This window comes from Mustela erminea, chromosome 1 (genome assembly GCF_009829155.1).
Source record: "Mustela erminea isolate mMusErm1 chromosome 1, mMusErm1.Pri, whole genome shotgun sequence".
NCBI lineage: Eukaryota > Metazoa > Chordata > Mammalia > Carnivora > Mustelidae > Mustela > Mustela erminea.
The window spans coordinates 2,919,569-2,939,935 of record NC_045614.1 but is presented as its reverse complement, the minus strand read 5'-3'; the positions used below and the strand labels follow the sequence as shown (position 1 = coordinate 2,939,935).

The following is a 20,367-nucleotide window of genomic DNA, read 5'->3' as shown; positions in this document are numbered from 1 at the left end:
GAGACGTCTGTGGCTATCAGACTGGGGGAGCTCCCAGTATGGAGGGGGTCGGGCATCCCCAGCGCCCCCTGGGGCTCCCCAGCCCCGCGGAGAGGGGACGTCACTGTCCCCCCCCCCTCAGCCTCAGCTCCCCCATCTTCCGTGCTTCCTCTGTAACCACCCTGTGCTGGACTTGTCAGGGCTTTGTTTGGCTTGGCTCGGCGTTTGTGATCCCAGACATAATATTTATTTAGACTTTGCTGTGGAGACTCTCTTCCAGGGCAGGGACGGCAGGTGTGCGGAGTAGGTGACATCTGACTTCTGACTTCGCCCTGCCCGGGCCTCCCCCCTCTTTGCTGACCCCCAGGAGCCCCAGGGCCCTTCAGCTAGAGCTCTCCCTCCTCCTCGTACCTAAACCTGCCAGAGGAAAGGGTCTGGACTCACTCACTCACCCCTTTCTGTAGATTTGACCCCCTAGTCCCGCTCCCCAAGATACTTGCATTTAAATTATGCAAGTATATATATAATTATATATGATTTTATATATAATTTATATTTTATATATAATTATGGACTTCAGAAAGCATTTATAGAACCCAACGAAGAGATATCTGCGCGAGTCCAACAAGGATAAGCAGTGCGGGACAAGAGGACGTTTGATGCTGGCATCGTAGTACCTCGTTTATGGAACAGGAACGCGTACTTCCCGGCAACGCTAAGCTGGAAAGCAAAGTCACGTTCGCACAGTAGCTTCCACCAGCACGTGTGAGTGTGAAACACAGCAGGAGAGACGTGTCAGTCAAAGAAGATGAAGCAACACCCCATCGAGAAACGGCTCTGAGCGCCGGCCTGTCTTTGCAAGGCTCTGCTGTGTTCTTAGAGTGGACAGACTTGGTCAGTAGCATTTCCCAAACATAACTGTCTCGGCGTGGGTTTTTCTTTTAATTTTCACTTGGTTGGGTCTGAACCATTACCAACACGTGAAAATGTTAACGATACCCACCAGAACGACTGAAATAAAACAGTTGGACGTTGAACACTTCTGGAAGATAAAGGAGCCACCGGAACGCTCCCGCTGTTGAGGGGAGTCAAGACGTCCTACCTCGTTTGGGAAATTGGGTAATCTCTTATAAAGTTGAACGTGCCTTTACCATATGATGGCACCACCTTGTGTGATTCCATTTATAGGAAATCTGGAGACTAGACAACGGAATCTTGGGGGAAAGAGAGTGGTTGCCTAGGCTAGAGTGGGGAGCTCCGTGGACAGGGACAGGAAGGGACTTTTTAGGGCGGGGAAAATATTTTTAGATCTTATTTTTATTTATTTTTATTTTTTATTTCTTTAAAGGCGTTTTATTGATTTATTTGAGAGAGATTGAGCAAGAGAGAGAGAGAGCACAAACAGGGGGAGAGGGAGAAGCAGACTCCCCCGTTGAGCAGGGAACCCGATGCGGGACTAGATCCCAGAACCCTGGGGTCACGATCTGAGCTGAAAGCAGATGCTTAACCCACTGAGCCATCCAGGGGCCCCTAGATCCAATTTTCAGTGGTGGTTACATGAGTGTATAGAATTGTCAAAACTCGTCAAATTGAACACACACCCAAGACCTGTGTATTACTTCTATAAACTAATCCTACCTCAATAAAAAATGTACAGAATATAAAGTGAACAATTACATACAGAAAACACTTAGTGGAACATTAGAAACAACAAAATAGCTATCAGCAGAGCATTGGTTAGTAGAGCCTGGTGTATTCCCATAATGAAATGTTGCACAACTTCGAAAATGAAAGATGATTATTTGTATGTGCTGATACGGGGCAATAATTATAATTTTTTAAAAATATTTTATTTATTTATTTGACAGACAGAAATCACAAGTAGGCAGAGGCAGGCAGAGAGAGAGGAGGAAGCAGGCTCCCCGCCAAGCAGAGAGCCCGACGCGGGGCTTGATTCCAGGACCTTGGGATCATGACCTGAGCCGAAGGCAGAGGCTTTAACCCACTGAGCCACCCAGGTGCCCCAATAATTATTTTTTGTTTAAATAGGCTCCACACCCATCCTGGAGCCCCACACGGGACCCGAACTCACCACCCAGAGCTGAAGCTAACAGTCAGACACTTAACCCGCTGAGCCCACCCAGGCGCTGACCTGACAGGAGGCAATATTGAGCGTATATGGTTCCATCAGTGTTTTCTCACCATTTCGGTTTTTGGGTTCTTCGTCTCACTGAAATCGCAACACCACGCATAGGTTACGTACCTGCTCATTCTCTCTATGTGATCTGTGCTTTCTGCATAAAAAGAGGAAGATCTGTTTCACCCCGTGAGCACTAGTTTTCATCCCCTCGAAGATAATATCTTCCCCATTGAAAGTGCACCCGGTAAGTGAAACAGGGCAGCGCAGAGCACAGGACACCACGTGTGCGTGAGGGCAGGGGAAATGAATGAACGTTTATGGACTAACGCTGGAGTGAGACACGATGGGGATGGGGGTAGCTTGCACGGCTGGGAGCTCCCCGAGGAGGAGGCTTTTTTTTTTTTTTTAAGATCTTTTTTATTTATTTGACAGAGAGAGAGGGAACAGAAGCAGCGGGGACGGGAGAGGGAGAAGCAGGCGCCCCACTGAGCAGGGAGCCCAATGTGGGGCTCGATCCCAGGACCCTGGGATCATGATGTGAGCTGAAGGCAGATGCTTAGCTGACTGAGGCCCCCAGGTGCCCCAAAGAAGATGCTTTCTTCTGCATCATCATTTACTCTCCTGGAATTTGACACCATGAACCTGTTACATCTTCCACATAAATACAATTTTATTTAAACAAAAAAGAGGGGCAGCTGGGTGGCTTAGTCTGTTGGGCATCTGCCTTCAGCTCAGGTCACGGTCCTGGGGTCCCCGGGTCTTGGGATCAAGCCCCACGTCGGGCTCCCTGCTCAGTGAGGAGTCTGCTTCTCCGTCTCCCTCTGCCTGCTGCTCCCCTACTTGGGCTCTCTCTCTCTCTCTGTCAAATACATAAATAAAATAAAATCTAAAAAAAAAGAAAGAAAGAAAACATTACAAATGAAGCAAGGATCATGCATTCTTCATGGTTCTTCAAGTTTCCTGATATAAGCTCACCTCGGGTCCGAGTTAGCATTTAAGAGCTGCCTTTCCTATAACAGTTAGTCACTTCAGCTGTGTCCCCAAAGCTCAGCATTCCCACCAGGACTAGGTGCCACCCTTGTAACATTCCTCAAATAAGGAGATGCCTGTCTTTCACCATTATTGCTTTATTCTGGTGTGAACACTTAAGTATCAATGATTGTCAGCCGAGCCCTGTCAGGAAGCAGGTCCCTTAGACCCATGTCTTTCTCACTGATCCCTCTTTCTTTCCAACCCTAAAATTACCTCAGGTGGTTTCCAACAGTACAGAGCGAAAAGGCACTCAAAGCTCTTTGAGCTAATTCTAACTAAAGTGTGAATGACTGATATCAGGTTCATTTATTCCTTTTCTTGGAAACAGCTACACTTTCTAAAGGGGTTTGGAGGAACCCCTTTAGCTCAAGTCCAGATTAACTCTTAGGTTTTTGCCCAGGGTAAAATTCACCCCCCTGAAGACCCAAAGATATTGGGTAAAACTAGTTCTAGTTTAAGGTGAATCAGTGATATCAAGCACTACATACTTTTTCATGGGAGCATTTACATTTTCTTGTGGAACTGGAAGGCATTGTAACTCAAAGATTAGTTCTTAGCTTTTCTCCCAGGACAAAAATCACCCTCTCTCAGATGTTACTTTGATATAACTAGGTCTAGCTAAAATGTGATGACAAAGCTTTGCACAGTGGCAGTATCATAGCCAATGAGGTTTATCCAAAGTGTGATCATTGCTAATTGAAAATGTGATGACAGATGTGAAGTAAATATATTATTTTTCTCGGGACTATTTACATTCTGCCGGAATTGTACCTTAGGTCTATATCAGCTCTTAACTTTTTGCTTAGGTCAAATCCTTCTCTCTGTGTGTTTCAGATGTACTCAAGTGGTAAGATGTCCAAAAGCCCCTGGGATCTTTGTGAAACACCATGAAGTTATGGTATTCCATCTCACATACAAATTTTGTGTCTACAAAACCCCAGCATCTAATTTAGGGCATGAAGAAACTGCTTCCTGAATCTTTACTGGCTGGAGATTACATACTGTGCCAGATTCTCGCTCAGACACGTAGCAGTTAGAAGTTAGAAAAGACTGGGGAAAACTCAGATGTGAGAATTCTTGAAATTGAGAAAATGCTACCCACTTTCTCTACAGCCTGAGGATAGGACCATAGGAGGCAGTATGATCCAGTGGTGAAGAACTCAATGTTTGGACCAGATGAACCAGTGTGTGAACTCTACTGCTCTCAAGTGTGGTGTGGGACCCAGGGGAAGTAACTTCATTCTGCACCTCCTCTGGCCACATCTGTAGAAAGGATATGCTGGGCTCACTGGGGATGCCACATTTCAGGGAATGTAGGTTTGGGGTGGCTTGTCATCACTACCCCACAGTGCAAGAATGAAGCCTTTCCAGAACACAGCAGAGCAAACAGAGAGCAATAGATCCCTGACACCATGGTCTGATGTCCTGGATCCAGCCATACCTGAAATCCAATCTTTGGCTTCCGATGCACGGCAGCAACGTGAGTCAGTGGATTCCCTTTTCAGATTAAAATTTTCAGTTGATTTTCTGGCCTTTCCATGACCAGGGGAGGGGGCGGGAAGCTAACTATTCACTTTCCTTAGTTAATTCTGCCCACAGATTTCTCTCCCACGCAAACTGCACACTGGAATATAGATCATGACGATTTGCATTCACATAGTCTCCTTGGGTGTCTGCTGATCATCTGTCTAGAAGGAGCTCCTTGAAGGTAGGTCTTTTCATTCTCCTTGATACTACTCAGGCCATGACGAGTACTTAGGAACGGCCAGTTCTGAATCCGCCAAAAAGATTCTTTCCTACCCGCACATCTTTGGTTTCTTTCTCCCTATTTTTTGACTGTCAAGGTCCCATTCCTGAATCACTGAAATTATTTAAGTTGTTTACTCTTATGGCATGCTACTAGCATTAACTTCAGCCAGAGCTGAACTGTTTAAAGTATAATATGCATGTGATATAAATATAATATTATATGATAGATGTTATATATTATATGTGTACGTGTATATAATATATATAATATGTTCTATATATTATATATCAGGCTGTGTATAATACAAGCCCTCTCAAATAGTAAGTGTACAACTTGGTGAATTGTTTCTTATCTATACCAATCTGCGTAAGCACCTTCCAGAATAAGACACAGAACGTCCCCCGCTCTCCAGAAGCTCCTTCCTAGTCATTACCACTGTTCTGATTTCCATGCCCTTTTGCTCCATTTCCTGAGTATCTGCCGCGTACCTCCTTTCATTACATCCCACTCTCTCATACTTATTTTTATCTTTCAATGGGATTTGCTCGCGTTTATTATAATCCATCCATGAGTCGTGGCGGCTCTGCCTTCAAAACACGTTCATTCCCTGCCTGCTTGGTTCCCGAATCCTGGTCCAGCCTCCAGCCCCATCGGCACTGTCCTCCATCTTGCCCTCCTCCTGGCTTGGCCTTCACCGCCCCCCCCCCAGTCTGCTTTCCTTATTATGACACAGAAGTCCTTACAGGGGCGGTGTCCGTCCCCCTCACCACCTTAGCATTGCCTTCCCCTGCTCTCCCTCTTCCTCACTCCGCACTGGTGGAGAAGGTCTTTGCACTTGATGTCCCCAGGGCCTTTGCACATGCTCTCCTCGCTTCCTGGAATTCCTCTTCCTAGATCTCCCTGTGGCTGGTTCTTCTCACCGTCAGATTTCTGCTCAGATCCACCTCCTCCCTGACCATCTCCTCCAAAATTGCAATTGCCCCCTCGGTCCCCATCCCCCATCCGGCTTCACGTTTCCTCAAAGAAATTTAACCATCACCTGACACACCGTGTATTTTATTTATTTATTGGGGCTTGCGCTTATTCAGCATTTATTGGGTGCCTTCTCCAGGCAGAGGGATGCACCCTAGGGGATACAAATATTCATTCATTGTTTCATTAACCAAAAAATGCCTTTTGATTCTTCCCTGCATCAACATTGATCCAGGTGCTTAACTTGTTAGAGAGAAGAAAGGCTGTGGGGTGGAGAGCTAGAAAATCTCCACCTAGAATTATCTGCAAAAATTTGACAAGACCTAGGTAGCATCCCCCGTGCCTGGCTCACAAGAGCTACCCAATCAATGCTCATGGAAGGAACAACAGAAGATGTTTAAATATAACCACAGAATTGAGTGCGCGGTTGACAGACTCTAGCCTGGGGGACAATTCTGGCCCTCTGCTTGCTTTGTAAATAAAGCTGTATTGGCACCTAGCCATGCCCTTTGGTTTACTTCTTGTTTATGGCGGCTTCCCTGCTACATTGGCAGAGGTGAGTAGTTGCGGCAGAGACCTGTGCCCTGCAAAGCTGAAAATATTTACTATCCGGCCCTTTACAGAAAAAAACTCTGTAATTCACAGGTTTGCTGAATTAGACCTGATCTTCCCAGGGTGGGGGCCATGTCACCCAGTTATCGAAGCCTTTGATGTACACAGGGTGACTGGCCAACTGGGTTGGAAGTGTTCATTTATTTTTGTTAATTTGCATTTAAAGACCGATACTCAACTCAGTTAACGGACAGCTTTGGGTACCTATGGAAGAGCTTGGGTCCATGAGTCTACATTTGTGCCTGTAAATCTTACGAACTCTATAAAGACAGATCAAGGATTTTGTGACGGAAATTTAGGGTCTATATTGTTATGTGTTTTAAGGGTGAAGTACGCTAGGGATATACAAGAGTTAGTATCTCAAAAAGTGAAATATTAGGGCGCTGGGTGGCTCAGTGGGTTAAAGCCTCTGCCTTCAGCTCAGGTCATGATCCCGGGGTCCTGGGATCGAGCCCCGCATCGGGCTCCCTGTTCAGCGGGGAGCCCGCTTTTCCCTCTCCCTCTGCCTGTCACTCCCCCTGCTTATGCTCTCTCTCTGCCAAATAAATAAATAAAATCCTTTAAAAAATCATTTCAGTATTGATTAGATGTTGAAATGATCATCATTTGGATGTATCGATTCAATTGTTCGGATCAACCAACTATGTTACGAAGTCGAAACTTAAATTTCACAGTGTGCTGGGTCAACGCAGCTGCTAGAAATTTTCAGAGGACACGTGCCACTTCTGTCTGATGGCGGGGGTTAGAGCAGAGCCTGGGGGAGCAACTGTTCTGCTGTGTGTAGCTGCGTGTCCGCGGGCCCGTGACTCTACCGCTCCCTGCCTCAGTTTCCTCATCTGCAAGAGGGGTTCAAGGCCCTGCCTCGCCGGATTGTTGGCCGGAGTCGGTAAATGGAAGCACGCAAGATGCTGGGAAGGAACCTTGGCGGACCCGGGTCCCCAGACACGCTGTCTCTGCGCTGGTTTCCACTATGACCAGTACGTCCACCCATAAGCAATGCCGGGTTCTCCCAGTCTGAGACACTGGACAGACGCCTGCCTGGCGCTTTCTGGCCTCTGGCTTTCCTCCTTAGCCCTTTGGTCTGGTCGTGACAACAGCCCCCACTCTGCCCGTGAGGCCGGAGAGGCTAATAAAGGGTTATGACTCACCGCGCCCCCCCACCGTGAGTCAGCCTCGGTTGAGACAACGCCCAAGTTTCCCTGTCCCTGTCCCCCTGGGCGGGGGCTCACCCCTGGACACCATGTCACCTCCCCATTAGTTGGACTTCTTACTGGAGGGTTCTCCCTCTGCTTCCCTGTAAGGTCAGTTTTGGGAAAAAGAAGCAGGGGGTCTGGGAGCTGCGGCTCCTTGGCCAACTCCCTGCCTGCCTCCTCCTCCTCTGCCTCTGCCACCAGGCTGGGCAGTGAGTAAAGCCCTCGTGATGGGGGTGTGGCAGGGGCAGTTGTGGGGCGGCGGGGGGTGGCAGGGGGACTCTGATCTACCTCTTGGTCAATGCCCAGTGATTAGCTCCCCGTCCTCGCCCTCGGGGCTGCCGGTCCTCCCTGCTCCTGCACCGCGTGCTTCGGCGTGTCCTGGAAGTTCCCGGCTCTGGGAGCGGTGGGCGGTGAAGACCAGTGATTTGCACCAGGCCCTTGGAGCACCCAAGGGAGGAGTGCTTGGCAGGGAGCGACTCCCTCCATCTTCCCTAAAAGAGGAAGGACATTAGGGCTGAGGATTCATCATCCGTGTATTCATTTATCCCCGTGGCCGCTGTTTACTGAACACCTGCTATGTCCCGGGTGTCGCAGACGCGGGAGGGAACATACCGGAACCGAATCATCCCCCACTCGGCTCCCTGGTGGGGTCTATGTTCCAGTGGGGGGAGACAGAGGCCAAACCCAGTCACTCGCACATAAGCACGTAGATGGGTAGGAGGAAGAGGCCGTGCATAGAAACAAAGAGGGACCAGCACGGAGGGGAGGAGCTGAACGGCAGCGAGCAAGGCAGGCGAGGGTAGGGATGCTGAGACCTGCTCCGGGGTGAGAAGGCCGACGGTCAGGCCTGTGACGCCAGTCGTTAATGGCTCTAGAAGTTTCTGCGGGGGTCTGGGTGGGACATGTGCATGGATGGAACTGGGAGGCCTGGTATGTCACGGACGCCGTTGCCCAAGCCTGGAGTCTGGGGCTCGCTGCTAGCCGGCCACAGGGATGTGGTCCCCCAGCTTCGGGAGGATGGGCGACCCCTGGGACCACGCCCCACGAGGGCCTGGAGTGTGGGGCGGCGAGCAGAGCCGGCCCCCCACTCCTCTCCCGGCCCGCCCCTCCCTCCACATCAAATCTTGGTGATTGCTTTATGGCTGGCGGGTCCAAGGGTCACAGGGACGCTCCCACAGGGAAGGGAGGCCTCCATTGGCTGAGAATGTGGTCATCCCGGCTTCCTTCTGGTGGCCACGGGGTCGGGGGTGGGGAGCGGCCGCTGAGGGGATGTCTCCTTCGGCTCCACCCCCAGAGGATTCTGGAGAGGAGCCCACTAGAGGGGTGCAGAGGCATTTCCATGTCTCCAGATCCTGAATGAGGCCTGACCCTTCGTCCTTTTCCTTCGGAGTCGGTTTTCCGGGCTGTCGAAAGGAATCCCATAGACCGGGAGGCTTAAACAACAGAATTTATTGCCTCCCGGTCCTGGAGGCTGGAAGTCCAAGATCCGGGGGTCAACGGGGCTGCTTCCTTCTGAGGCCCCTCCTTGCCGTGTAGACCCCATCTTCCTCCTGTGTCTCTGTCCATATTTCCCCTTTTTGTAAAGACACCTGTTCACTCCAATGACCTCATTTTAACCCGATCACCTCTGTAAAGATCCTCTCTCCAAACACAGTTACATTCTGAGGTCCTGGGGGCTTGTTTTCCAACTTAGGAATGGGGGAGCACATAATTCAACCCACATCACCTTCTCAAAGCCGGTGCATGGTCACCTCCCTAAGAAGCCATCCTGAGCACCCCAGCCAGAGGCAGCCCCCACCTCGGTCACCCCAGCAGAGCACCTAGGGGTGGGGAGGGGCTCTGTTTATCTATGTTACCTGTTCACCCAGGGAACAGGCTCTGGTCTATTTTGGCCACTGATGGCCTGTGAGCATCAAAGTGACTGCAAACACATTTGTGGAATGAACCCCACCATTCGGCGTGCACCGTGGATCCCAGGATAACTGTGCCTGTTCTTGGCCAGCTTGGGGCGTCCGCCTCATCGTCTCTCATCAGTTCACAATGGACTCTCCCATTTCGGGCACGGTGGCTTTCTGGACTGGGTGCCCAGGGACCTCAGTCCTACCTCTCGCTCAGCAATAAACTTGGCTTTGCCTCCACATCACTTCTCCCCTCCGAGTCTCCGTCTCCCCACCTGTAAAATGTGAGGATTGACCTAAAGGTTCTATAAAATCCCTGCAAGGCCAAACACGGGGGTGGATGTTTAACCCCAGGGAAAATCAGATCGGAAGTGGCATTCGATTGGAGCTACGGGGGCCCAGTTTGGGTGCACGGAGAAGCCCACCAGTCAGAGGCCCATCCCCACCGACGCAGGAGCGAGGCTGGCCATGCTGAGAGGGGGTTTCAGAAAACACTGCCCCTTGGCTCTTCTCCCTGGGACCTGCTATGAACTTCCTCACAGAACTCCCTGCCCACAGCGGGCAGAACCTCGGGTCCCTTGGATCTGCAACTTAGAATCTCCAGGTTGGAGGATGCTGGAAAGATTGCCCCACCTTTGGTAGGATTTAATAACATTTATTTTTCACAGCTACCTTCTTTTTGGGGCATCTGATATCAGTCTCAATTTGCCATCAGGTTGTTAATTGTCTTTCTAAAATAAATTTAATAAAGAAAAAAACCCCAAAGTTCAGGATAATGTGGAAGGCTGTACTGAACTTTTTTCCTGTAATGCGTTTATCTTAGAAGGAAACATTGTAACACTGGAGTAGATTAAAAACAACAACAACAACAGCAGCACGTATCTGATGCCCAAAGTAGATGTAAAGAAAAAGAAACAATGTTACTGAACTTTAGGCAGCTACTGTTAGTTGTGGAAGGTTCTGGATTAGGGGATTCTTAAAAAGAGGTTAACAAATAGATATTAGAGACATGGAAGCTCCCTGTGTACTTCTCGACAGAATCAGAAGATTTAAAAGGGGATTGCGGGGCGCCTGGCTGACGCAGCTGGTGGAGCGTGCGACTCTGGATTTCATGGCTGTGAGTTCCAGCCCCGCATTGGGCATACAGATGGCTTAAAAATTTAAAAAAAAAAAAAAAATTTAAGTTTGGATTGGGGGCGCCTGGGTGGCTCAGAGGGTTGAGCCTCTGCCTTCGGCTCAGGTCGTGATCTCAGGATCCTGGGATCGAGCCCTGCATCAGGCTCTCTGCTCAGCGGGGAGCCTGCTTCCCCCTCTCTCTCTGCCTGCCTCTCTGCCTGCTTGTGACCTCTCTCTCTGTGTCAAATTAATAAATAAAATCTTTTAAAAAAAAAAAAGCTTGTATTGAAAAGGAAGCAGCCTCTTACCTATCATTTGGTTTATTTTGTGTGTGCTACATGCCTGCAAGCATGCAGAAACTCATTTTGTGCACTGGAGCCCCGTGATACCCCATTCTCTTGGACTTTCTTTGTCCAAGGAAAACCACGCCATCCCTCTAGGCTCAGCTTCTGGATCTAAGCACGCAATCTAATAAAAACTAGAGCCAATATCTGTCTGTCTGTCTATCTATGTATCTATCTATCTATCTATCTGTGTATCTACCTATTTATTTTAAAGTAGGCTCCACGCCCAGTATGGAGGCCAGTGCGGGGCTTGAACTCTTGACGCTGAGATCCAGACCTGAGCAGAGACCCAGAGTCGAATGCTTCGCTGAGGTACCCGGGCGCCGCCTCCAGCTGATAGTCCTCGACCCCTCAGTGTGCTGAGTACACACGTAAACTCCATCCTCCAGAAATCTCAGTGAGTGGGGACTCTGGTGACACCCATTTTACAGATGAGAAAACTGAGGTGTTAGGAGCAGTGGGGAGGGGAATGTCTTTTGTCCAAACGCTTACGGGGAGTTTGTATGTGGCCGTCCCAAGATTCCAGGCGGTGATACTCCTGAGCGGCAGTGCTCCTGGCCATGCCGGGCAGGAGGGTCATGGGACGTCACGGTCACGGCCTTCTGGATTCAATCCCAGCCCCTCCTCTTGCAGGCTGTGTGATCTGGGGAAAGTTACTTGGCCTCCCTGTGCCTCAGCATTCTCCTCTTTGCAATGGGGATAACAGGACAGACCCAGTGAGCTCTTACCCGCAGCAATGCCATACCCAGGATGGGATGGGGGAAGCAGACCCCAGCAGGTGCTCGCCGCAGAGGCCCATTGTCTAAGGAAAATTCCAAAAAAGGATAATAAACCCTATTGTGGGATCTGTGTCTTTATTATATCTGTGCATAGGCGATTCTGAACAATGTCAATGACCTAAAAATCGTTGCCTGAAGAAATCTTGCATTGGTCTAAACAGGCGGTCAGCAAACTTTTCCTATCAAGGGCCAGAGAGTAAATATTTTCTGCCCCGTGCGCAGTGTGGTTTCTACTAACTTGAGGCCCCAGTGGGAATCAGCCACAGACAGTTTGTGGACAAACGGGCGTAGCTACGTGCCAACAAACTTTTATTCCTGACACTGAAATTTGATTCCTATATATTTTGCTTATGCCATGAAATATTATTTTCCTTTTGACTTTTTTTTGCCCTAACTAGTTGAAAAACTATCCTTAGTTCCTACAAAAATAGACACGGGGCCAGATTTGGCCGGCAAAGCCATGGTTTGTCTCCTCTTGGTCTAATTCATGCCGGTACTCGTGATATTTAATAGAAGCTGTGAATTAGCACGTTTTTATTGTTTATCCTTTGGTAAACATTATATCATCCTATTTGGAAAAGATGTTGGAGTACCTAGTGCTGGGCATTTGGCCTCAACACACACCCAGCTACATGCATCCATCTTGTCTTTTGAGCCCTCATTGGGCACCTTTGTGGTGTTAACACATTCTCCTGTTTAAACAGTACATTTGGGGCACCTGGGTGGCTCAGGGGGTTAAGCCCCCAACTCTCGGTTTTTGCTCAGATCATGATCTCAGGGTGGTGGGGTCGAGCTTGGGTCCTCCAGCTCTGCACTCAGAGGGGTGTCTGCTTGTCTCTCCCCCTAGAAAGAAAGAAAGAAAAGTTTTAAGCAGTAGATTCAAAAGAAACAATGCTAACCCAGTTGTTTTAAATACAAAGAACTAGGGTCTGGAACACGGAACTTCGTTTATTGTATCTGGACACCTGTAGGTTCTCATTGTGTCTAAAATTTTTGACAGTGGGCTGACCTGCAATTTATACCAGTTTTGTAGGGACAGCTCAGATTTTCATTCAAACACAGTATTTTTACTGAAACTTGAGCCATATCTTTACATTAAAGTATCTTCTTCCTTCAAATTGATCTTTTCATCCGATGGTTTCCAGTTATCAAACAGTCATGCTATTACTCACCACTAGGACAGAACAGGACGGAAGGATAACATTTCTTTAAAAGACAATCGTTAATGGGGGGCGCCTGGGTGGCTCCCTTGGTTTGGCATCTGCCTTCAGCTTGGGTCATGGTCACAGGGTCCTGGGATCGAGACCCGCATTTGGCTCCCGGCTCAGCGGGGAGCCTGCTTCTCCCGCCCTCTCTCTCTCTCTCTCTCTCACATAAATGTGTAAAATCTTAAAAAACAAACAAAAAAAAGAGGGATGCCTGGGTGGCTCAGTTGGTTAAGCTGCTGCCTTCGGCTCAGGTCATGATCCCAGCGTCCTGGGATCGAGTCCCACATCGGGCTCCTTGCTCAGCAGGGAGCCTGCTTCTCCCTCTGCTTCTGCCTACCACTCTGTCTGCCTGTGCTCACTCTCTCTGACAAATAAATAAATAAAATATTTAAAAAACAAAAAAAAAACAAAAAAAGAAAGGAATGGAACAAAAAAGTATCCACGCATTACTCTTTCCCCTTTTTTTGCACCGCAACATTTACTTTACTTGTGTTGCTGACACAATTACCCATGTGATCCTCACTTGGGATTTCTTTGCTGGACATTCCCATTACAAGTTGCTTTTTATAATTACTCCTGAAGCTTTTGAAGATGTAGATTTAGGGTTGTTAACATGACACCTGCCTTGAAGCACTTACTGCCTGGAACTTAGCGTCAAACAAATATTTCTTACGGTAGTTACCCCACCGACACACTGCATACCCACCCCGCCCCACGCCCCGCTGCCCAGGCTGCCTCTGCCCAACCGGAGAACTCAGAAGTTTTTGGACTTTTATATTTTACACTATTTATCTATTTAAGGTCATCTCTATGCCCCACGTGGGGCTCAAATTCACGACGCCGAGATCAGAGTTGTGTGCTCTACCCACCGAGCCGGCCAGGCGTGCCCAGTTTGTGCATTTTTAAGTGGTTCAAGAAATAGGGAAAAAATTATTTCGTGTCCCAGGAAAGTTGCATGAACTCCACATTTCAGCTTGCAGAAACTACATCTCATGGGCACAGAGCCGGGCGCCTTAGCCGAGGTGTGGTGTGCGGCGGTCAGGGAGCTGGAGGGGTAGGGGTGAGCAGTTTGGCCTAGACACGCTCTGTTCTAACTCCTGGCTATGTGGCCCTTTAGGAAACAGTTTTCGGACTCCTGCCCTACGTTGTCTACCCCTCTCCTCCCAACCCCAGCTCTGGAAGCACAGAAAAGGCTGTCCAGATTCATCCTCTTCCAGGCGCCCAGCAAAGGTGGGGGACCCTCGCTCCCTTTCCGCCCAGGCCAGGCCTGAGGCTGGGGGACCCTGAGATCGGCTTCCCAGTCCCTGGCGCCCTCTCGTGGTCGCCGTTGGCAACTGCTTCCCAGCCTCCTTTCCCTAGGGCATCCCCACACCCGGGAAGTGGGGGGATTATCTTCGCGCCGCTTCCTCCCCCTGATTCTGCCCCCTGCCCCTGGCAAGGTCTCTAGGCCCCCCACCTGGGATCGTGCTCCCACTATCCCGCCATGCTTGACGCACTTGAATTCAATCACACTCGGCGAATGTCAAGGATGCCAACAAATTTGAACAATTATTACTTTCCAAAGGCCCTTCCAATATAAACCTACAAACTCTTAATTTGTGCTTTTTACCTGCATGCCTTGCATTTGTGTGCTATGCCATTGTCCCCCTCTCTCACTCTGCCCAGCCGTGCAGGTCTCCTACCCGCTCTTTCAACCCACCAGTCCCAGTCCTGCCCCAGGGCCTTTGCATAGGCTATGTCCTCTGCCTCAGGATCCTTCCTCCAGGTATCCACGGGATACACTCCCACCGTCTATGCCTTTGACCAGATGTCACCCTCTCAATGAGACCTTCCCTACCATCCTGTTTTAAAAACAGCCTTGTCCTAGTCCTGCCTTCTACTCCTCCCAAGGACCAAGCCCAGCTTGTCACCTGTTTTTGCAAAGCTTACAAGTTAAGAGCGATTTTTACATTTTTTTAATGGCTGAAAAAATTTTAAGACTATTTTCCAACACTGAAAATGATACGAAATTCAAATTTCAGTGTCCATAAATACGGTTTATTGGCACATGGCCCATCTGTCCGTGTATCAGCTGAAGCTGCTTTCCAGCTACGAGTCAGAGGGAAGTAGTTGTGGCAGGAACTGTCTGGCCCTCAAAGCAGAAAATATTTACTATCCTGTTTGTTACAGAAAACCTTTGGAGAGCCCTGCTTTCTTGTCAAAGGAGAATATCAGGTTCCCCAAGGGGAAACTGAGGCTCCGTGGGTTGAAGTGGGTTTTTCAAGACTCCATATTTCTGAGGGATTCTTCATTTGCCAAATTATCCAAACAATACCTCAAATTTTTTTTTTTTTCACAGGAAACACAGAAATCGGACCCACGAGTAAGTACCTTTATAAAGAGAAGGTCATGTAGGATACCGACCTTGACAGAGAAATCTGTACACACCCATCTGGTCTTGCCAAGCCCTGGAGATTTTTTAATTGCCCCTGTAAAAAAAAAAAAGTCATTGGTCTTTTTAGAAACCTTGAGTTTAGGACTTTGATCACAGTGATTACAACATCATATCAAAACCCCGTTTTGACTTGCTCCCTGAGGAGGTGTTTTGTCAACACAGTCAGAAGTTGGTAGCGAGAGGCAAGCGGGGCGATTGTCTTCCTGGTCCTCACAGATGGAAAGCAGCTTCCTGGTCGCCAGGGGCTGGGGGCATGAGGAATGGGGACTGACTGCTGATGGGGACGGAGTCTCTTTTTGGAATGATGGAAATGTTCCAGAATAAGCTTGTGGTGATGACTGCACAAGACAGGGAATACACTTTAAAAAAAAAATTGAATTGTGGGCCCCTGGGTGGCTCAGGGAGGTTAAGCGTCTGCCTTCAACTCTGATCATGATCTCAGGATCCTGGGTCGGGCCCCACGTCAGGCTCCCTGCTCGGCGAGAAGCCTGCTTCTCTCTCTCCTGCTCCCCCTGCTTTGTTCCCTCCCTCATTATGTCTCTCTCTGTCAAATAAATAAATGTAAAACCTTAAAAAACAAAAGAAAAGAAAAAGTTTATAATTATGTGCAGTGATGCTTGTTCGCTGAACACTGGTCGCGTCGTGATATACGCATCCGACGAATCACTGTGCTGCTCACCTGAAACTAACATGATATTACAGACAACCATAGAGCGATGAAAAAGTAATTTTAAAAAAAAGCAGATGAGGAAACAAAACAAAAAGAAAAACCCTCTAAGAATGGCACCCCACCCCCAACACAAGGGGGACTCTGGGCTTCTGCACATTCTGTTCCTGAGCTGGTGCGTTCTGTTCCCTACCCTCCTTCCCTCTGACTAGCTGGGCCCTTGGACTGATGGTGATGAGGGGAAGGGTCACAAGATACTCTCACAGAATGAAATAATTGCTGGATATCCATATCCCCAGGGATGCGTCCCTCTGCCTGGCAGGAAACAGACACGAAATTATTGATGGTTGAATGAATGAACATGGTATTGAAGGAAACTCCACTCTCAAGTGTAGGAAGGTGACGGTGTCCTGGTCAATGTTTAGCATTGACCCTTCTCCGGAGGGGGGACCACACTATCTCTGTGTGTTGAATGCAGCGTACATACTGCCTGTCTAGAGCATGTATGTGTTGTAAGTGTCACTGACCTAAAGGATGTGTAGCACACCATTTACAAATAATAAAATAGGCAACGCTTTACTATAAAGTCTACTGTAATAGTCACCTGAATCTCACTATATTATTTTGCTGGTTCTTGCCAATGGAACAAGTGTAGTTCTGACATGAACGTCCACAGTATTTTCATTTATGTTAATAAGTAACGTGAGGGGTGCCTGGGTGTCTCAGTGGTTAGGCATCTGCCTTCAGCTCCGGTCATGATCCCAGGGTCCTGGGATCGAGCCCCACATCGGGCTCCCTGCTCTGTGGGGAGCCTGCTTCTCCCTCGCCCACTCCCCATGCTTGTGTTCCCTCTCTCTCTGTCAAATAAATAAATCTTAAGAAAAAAGTAATGTGAAAGTGAGGACGTGTTGGAATTTCACTTGTTTGTTGATAACCTGAATGTCTTCTTTGATGAATCCGATAATAGTTTCTGAATACTGGGGAAAAAACGGGGCCCCACTTTTTTTGCGCTGTTCATAACCTAACAACTAGAGACAGGCATTATTTTTAAGATTTTATTTAATTTTTTGAAGATTTTATTTATTGATTTGACAGACAGAGATCGCAAGTAGGTGGGAAGGCGGGGAGCAGGCTCCCCGCTGAGCAGAGAGCCTGACGCGGGGCTCGATCCTAGGACCCCGAGATCCTGACCTGAGCCGAAGGCAGAGGCTTTAACCCACTGAGCCCCCCAGGCGTCTCTAAGATTTTATTTTTATGTAATCTCTACATCCAGGTCGCGGCTCGAACTTACAACCCTGAGATCAAGAGTTGTAGGCTCTTCCCACTGAGCTGGCCAGGCATTCCTAGACGAGACGCATTTTAAAGTGTAATTTGCATTATTAATGTTTCTCCATCACACTTTTATTATCATTATTACTTTTATTATTATTTAAAGATTTTATTTATTTCAGAGAGAGAGAGAACACAAAAGGGGAGCAGCAGGCAGAGGGAGAAGCAGGCTTCCTTAGTGAGCAGGGAGCCCGACGGGGGGCTCCATCCCAGGACCCTGAGATCATGACCTGAGCTGAAGGCAGAGGCTTAACCAACTGAGCCACCCAGGCGCACCCCACTTTTTATAAAAGATTTTACTTATTTATTTTTGAAAGAGAGAGAGCATAAGTGGGGGTGGGGTGGAGTGGGCGGGGGCACGGGGAGGGGAGAGGGAGGGGGGAGGGGGGGTAATAATCTCAAGCAGACTCCACACTGAGCATGGAGCTGAAGCAGGATTTGATCCCGCCACCCTGAGATCACGACCCGAACTGAAACCAAGACTCATGTTCAACCAACTGACCAACCAGGTGCCCTTCTCCATCACTTTTTATTTTTCTTTATATTCTTTTTATTATTTTTAAAATATTTTATTTACTACTTTACCAGAGAGAGAGAGAGAGAGAGCAGAGGGAGAAGCAGGCTCCCCACTGAGCAAGGAGCCTGATGTGGGACTTGATCCTGGGATCCTGGGATCATGACCTGACCGGAAGGCAGATGCTTAACAAGCTGAACCACCTGGGTGTCTCTCTACATCACTCTTTAAAGCCTAAACCAGGGGCTGACATGCTTGTGGCCCTCCACCTGTTTATGTAAATAAAGTTTTATTGGTACATGGCCACGCCCATTGGGTTATGTGGTTTACGGCTGCTTTTCACTACGACAGGGTTGGGCAGATGCAACAGAGACTGGAAGGGTCCACAAAACAGAACATGTACTACCTGATCCTTTATAAAAGGTTTCCGACCCTCGATCTGGAGAACCAATAACATCATGCCTTCAGCCCTCCTTTGTGACATTTACCAATTCCCATGATGTAAATACTCCCACCATGGCCCGCTTTGGGCTGCCAATAAGATGTCAATGAAGTCAAGTTGAAAAAGTTCACAGTAAGGGGCGCCTGGGTGTCTCAGTCGTTAAGCGTCTGCCTTCAGCTCAGGTCACGGTCCCAGGGTCCTGGGATCGAGCCCTGCGTGGAGCCCCGAGTCGGGCTCCCTGCTCAGCGGGAAGCCGGCTTCTCCCTCTTCCCCTCACCCTGCTTGTGTTCCCTCTCTCACTGTTTTCTCTCTGTCAAATGAATAAATAAAATCTTAAAAAAAAAAAAAAAAAAGATGAACTCTTTCAAAGGGAACAATTCAGTTGCATTTAAAACAGTAACAATGTTCTGTGACCGTCAGCTCTCTCTGGTTCCAAAACACTGTCATCACCCCAAAATGAAACCCAGTATCCACTAAACAACTGCTCTCTATCCCCTTCCCCACCCAGCTCCCACCATCGACTTACTTTCTCTACGTATGCGACTTCTCTAGGGACCTCACGTACATGGAATCCTGCGTCATGTAGCTTTTTGTGATTACCTTCCTTTTGTCAGCATACTGCCCTTGAACTGCCTTTAAGTTCATGTATGTACTCAGTTCATTCCTTTTCATTACTGAGTAGTATTCCCGTGCGCAGTTAATCCATATATATATATATTTTTTTTACTCATTCAATTCAGAATTTGTTTATCAGTTCACCCATTGAAGAACACTTGGGTTGTTTCCAGTTTTTGGTCTATTACCCATCACGCTTTTTTGACGAATCATGTTCAGATCTGGGGTGAGCCTAAGAGTTCATTTCTCTTGGGTAAACAACCCAGGAGAGGGATTGCTACATCGTAGAGGAAGTGTTTATTTACCTTTCTAGGAAACCACTAAACCATTTTTCCAGAAAAGCTGTACCATTTTCGCATTCCCACCAGCAAAGTGTGAGTCCCAGTTGCTCTGTATCCTTGTCAGCACTTGGTATTGTCAATCTTTTTACTTTAGCCTTTTTACTTTTAGCAGTACCTTACTGGGGTTTTGATCTCCTAAAGACATATTCTGTAATTTTTATATTTTTAAGGCTTGTATTTTTTTAAATAAGCTTCCCTGCTCAATGCGAGACTCAAACTCGTGACCTTGAGATCGAGAGTTGCCTGTTCTACTGAGTGAGCCAGTGGGCACCCCATATTGCCAAGGCATTTTTTTAATGTTGCTTAATTTGTGAGTTTTCTGATGCTTAGTATCTCTTTGTGGGACTACTCTAGATCATATTTTTTCCATTGATTTGTTCTTATGTAGTTTCCAGATTCCAGCCATTGAGAGCATTTGTGGTTATGGCTCCTGGTTATATACAAGCCAGGAGTTTCCTAGGTTAGATGCCGAAGAGTAGAATTGCTGGGTTGTGTGTGTTCTAGATGGTACTAAACTGCTTTCCAAATGGGTCCTGTCCACATTGTTTTTGTTAATCCGTTGCACAGGTGAGAAAGATAACGTTCAGGGTGCATTTCGAGATAGAAGAGGGTCCCCATGCATTATTAATATGGGATTGTGCATAAATACGAGATAAATGTCACGTTGCATTGAATCTATCAACAAAGCTTTTAGAAATTTATTTCCTGGGCTGGGGGCAGATTCAGGAGACACCCAAGTTTCTGGGACCAGGGAACAGAAGTTCGAAGAGAGCTGTGATTAGCATCAATGATAACTACAGAGATAGATAGCAGGGCGAGGCTTCCGAGCAGAATGTGCTGGCGAGCAGAGATAGGGAAGAGGGTAGAGGGCACGAATCCACACTGTTATCTCAACAATAAATTGTTCTCTATCAAGTGCTGAGAACCACGTGACTAGCAGGAACCTTGTCCCGCTCTGGTCGGCAACAGCCATTGCATTCATTCAACCAGCATATATGTAGG

At 48.0% G+C, this 20,367-nt stretch overlaps 1 pseudogene; it reads left to right on the top strand.

Moving 5' to 3' along the window:
* Positions 1-3,786: 3,786 nt before the first annotated feature.
* On the top strand, positions 3,787-3,967 carry LOC116581244 (annotated as a pseudogene).
* Positions 3,968-20,367: the final 16,400 nt, after the last annotated feature.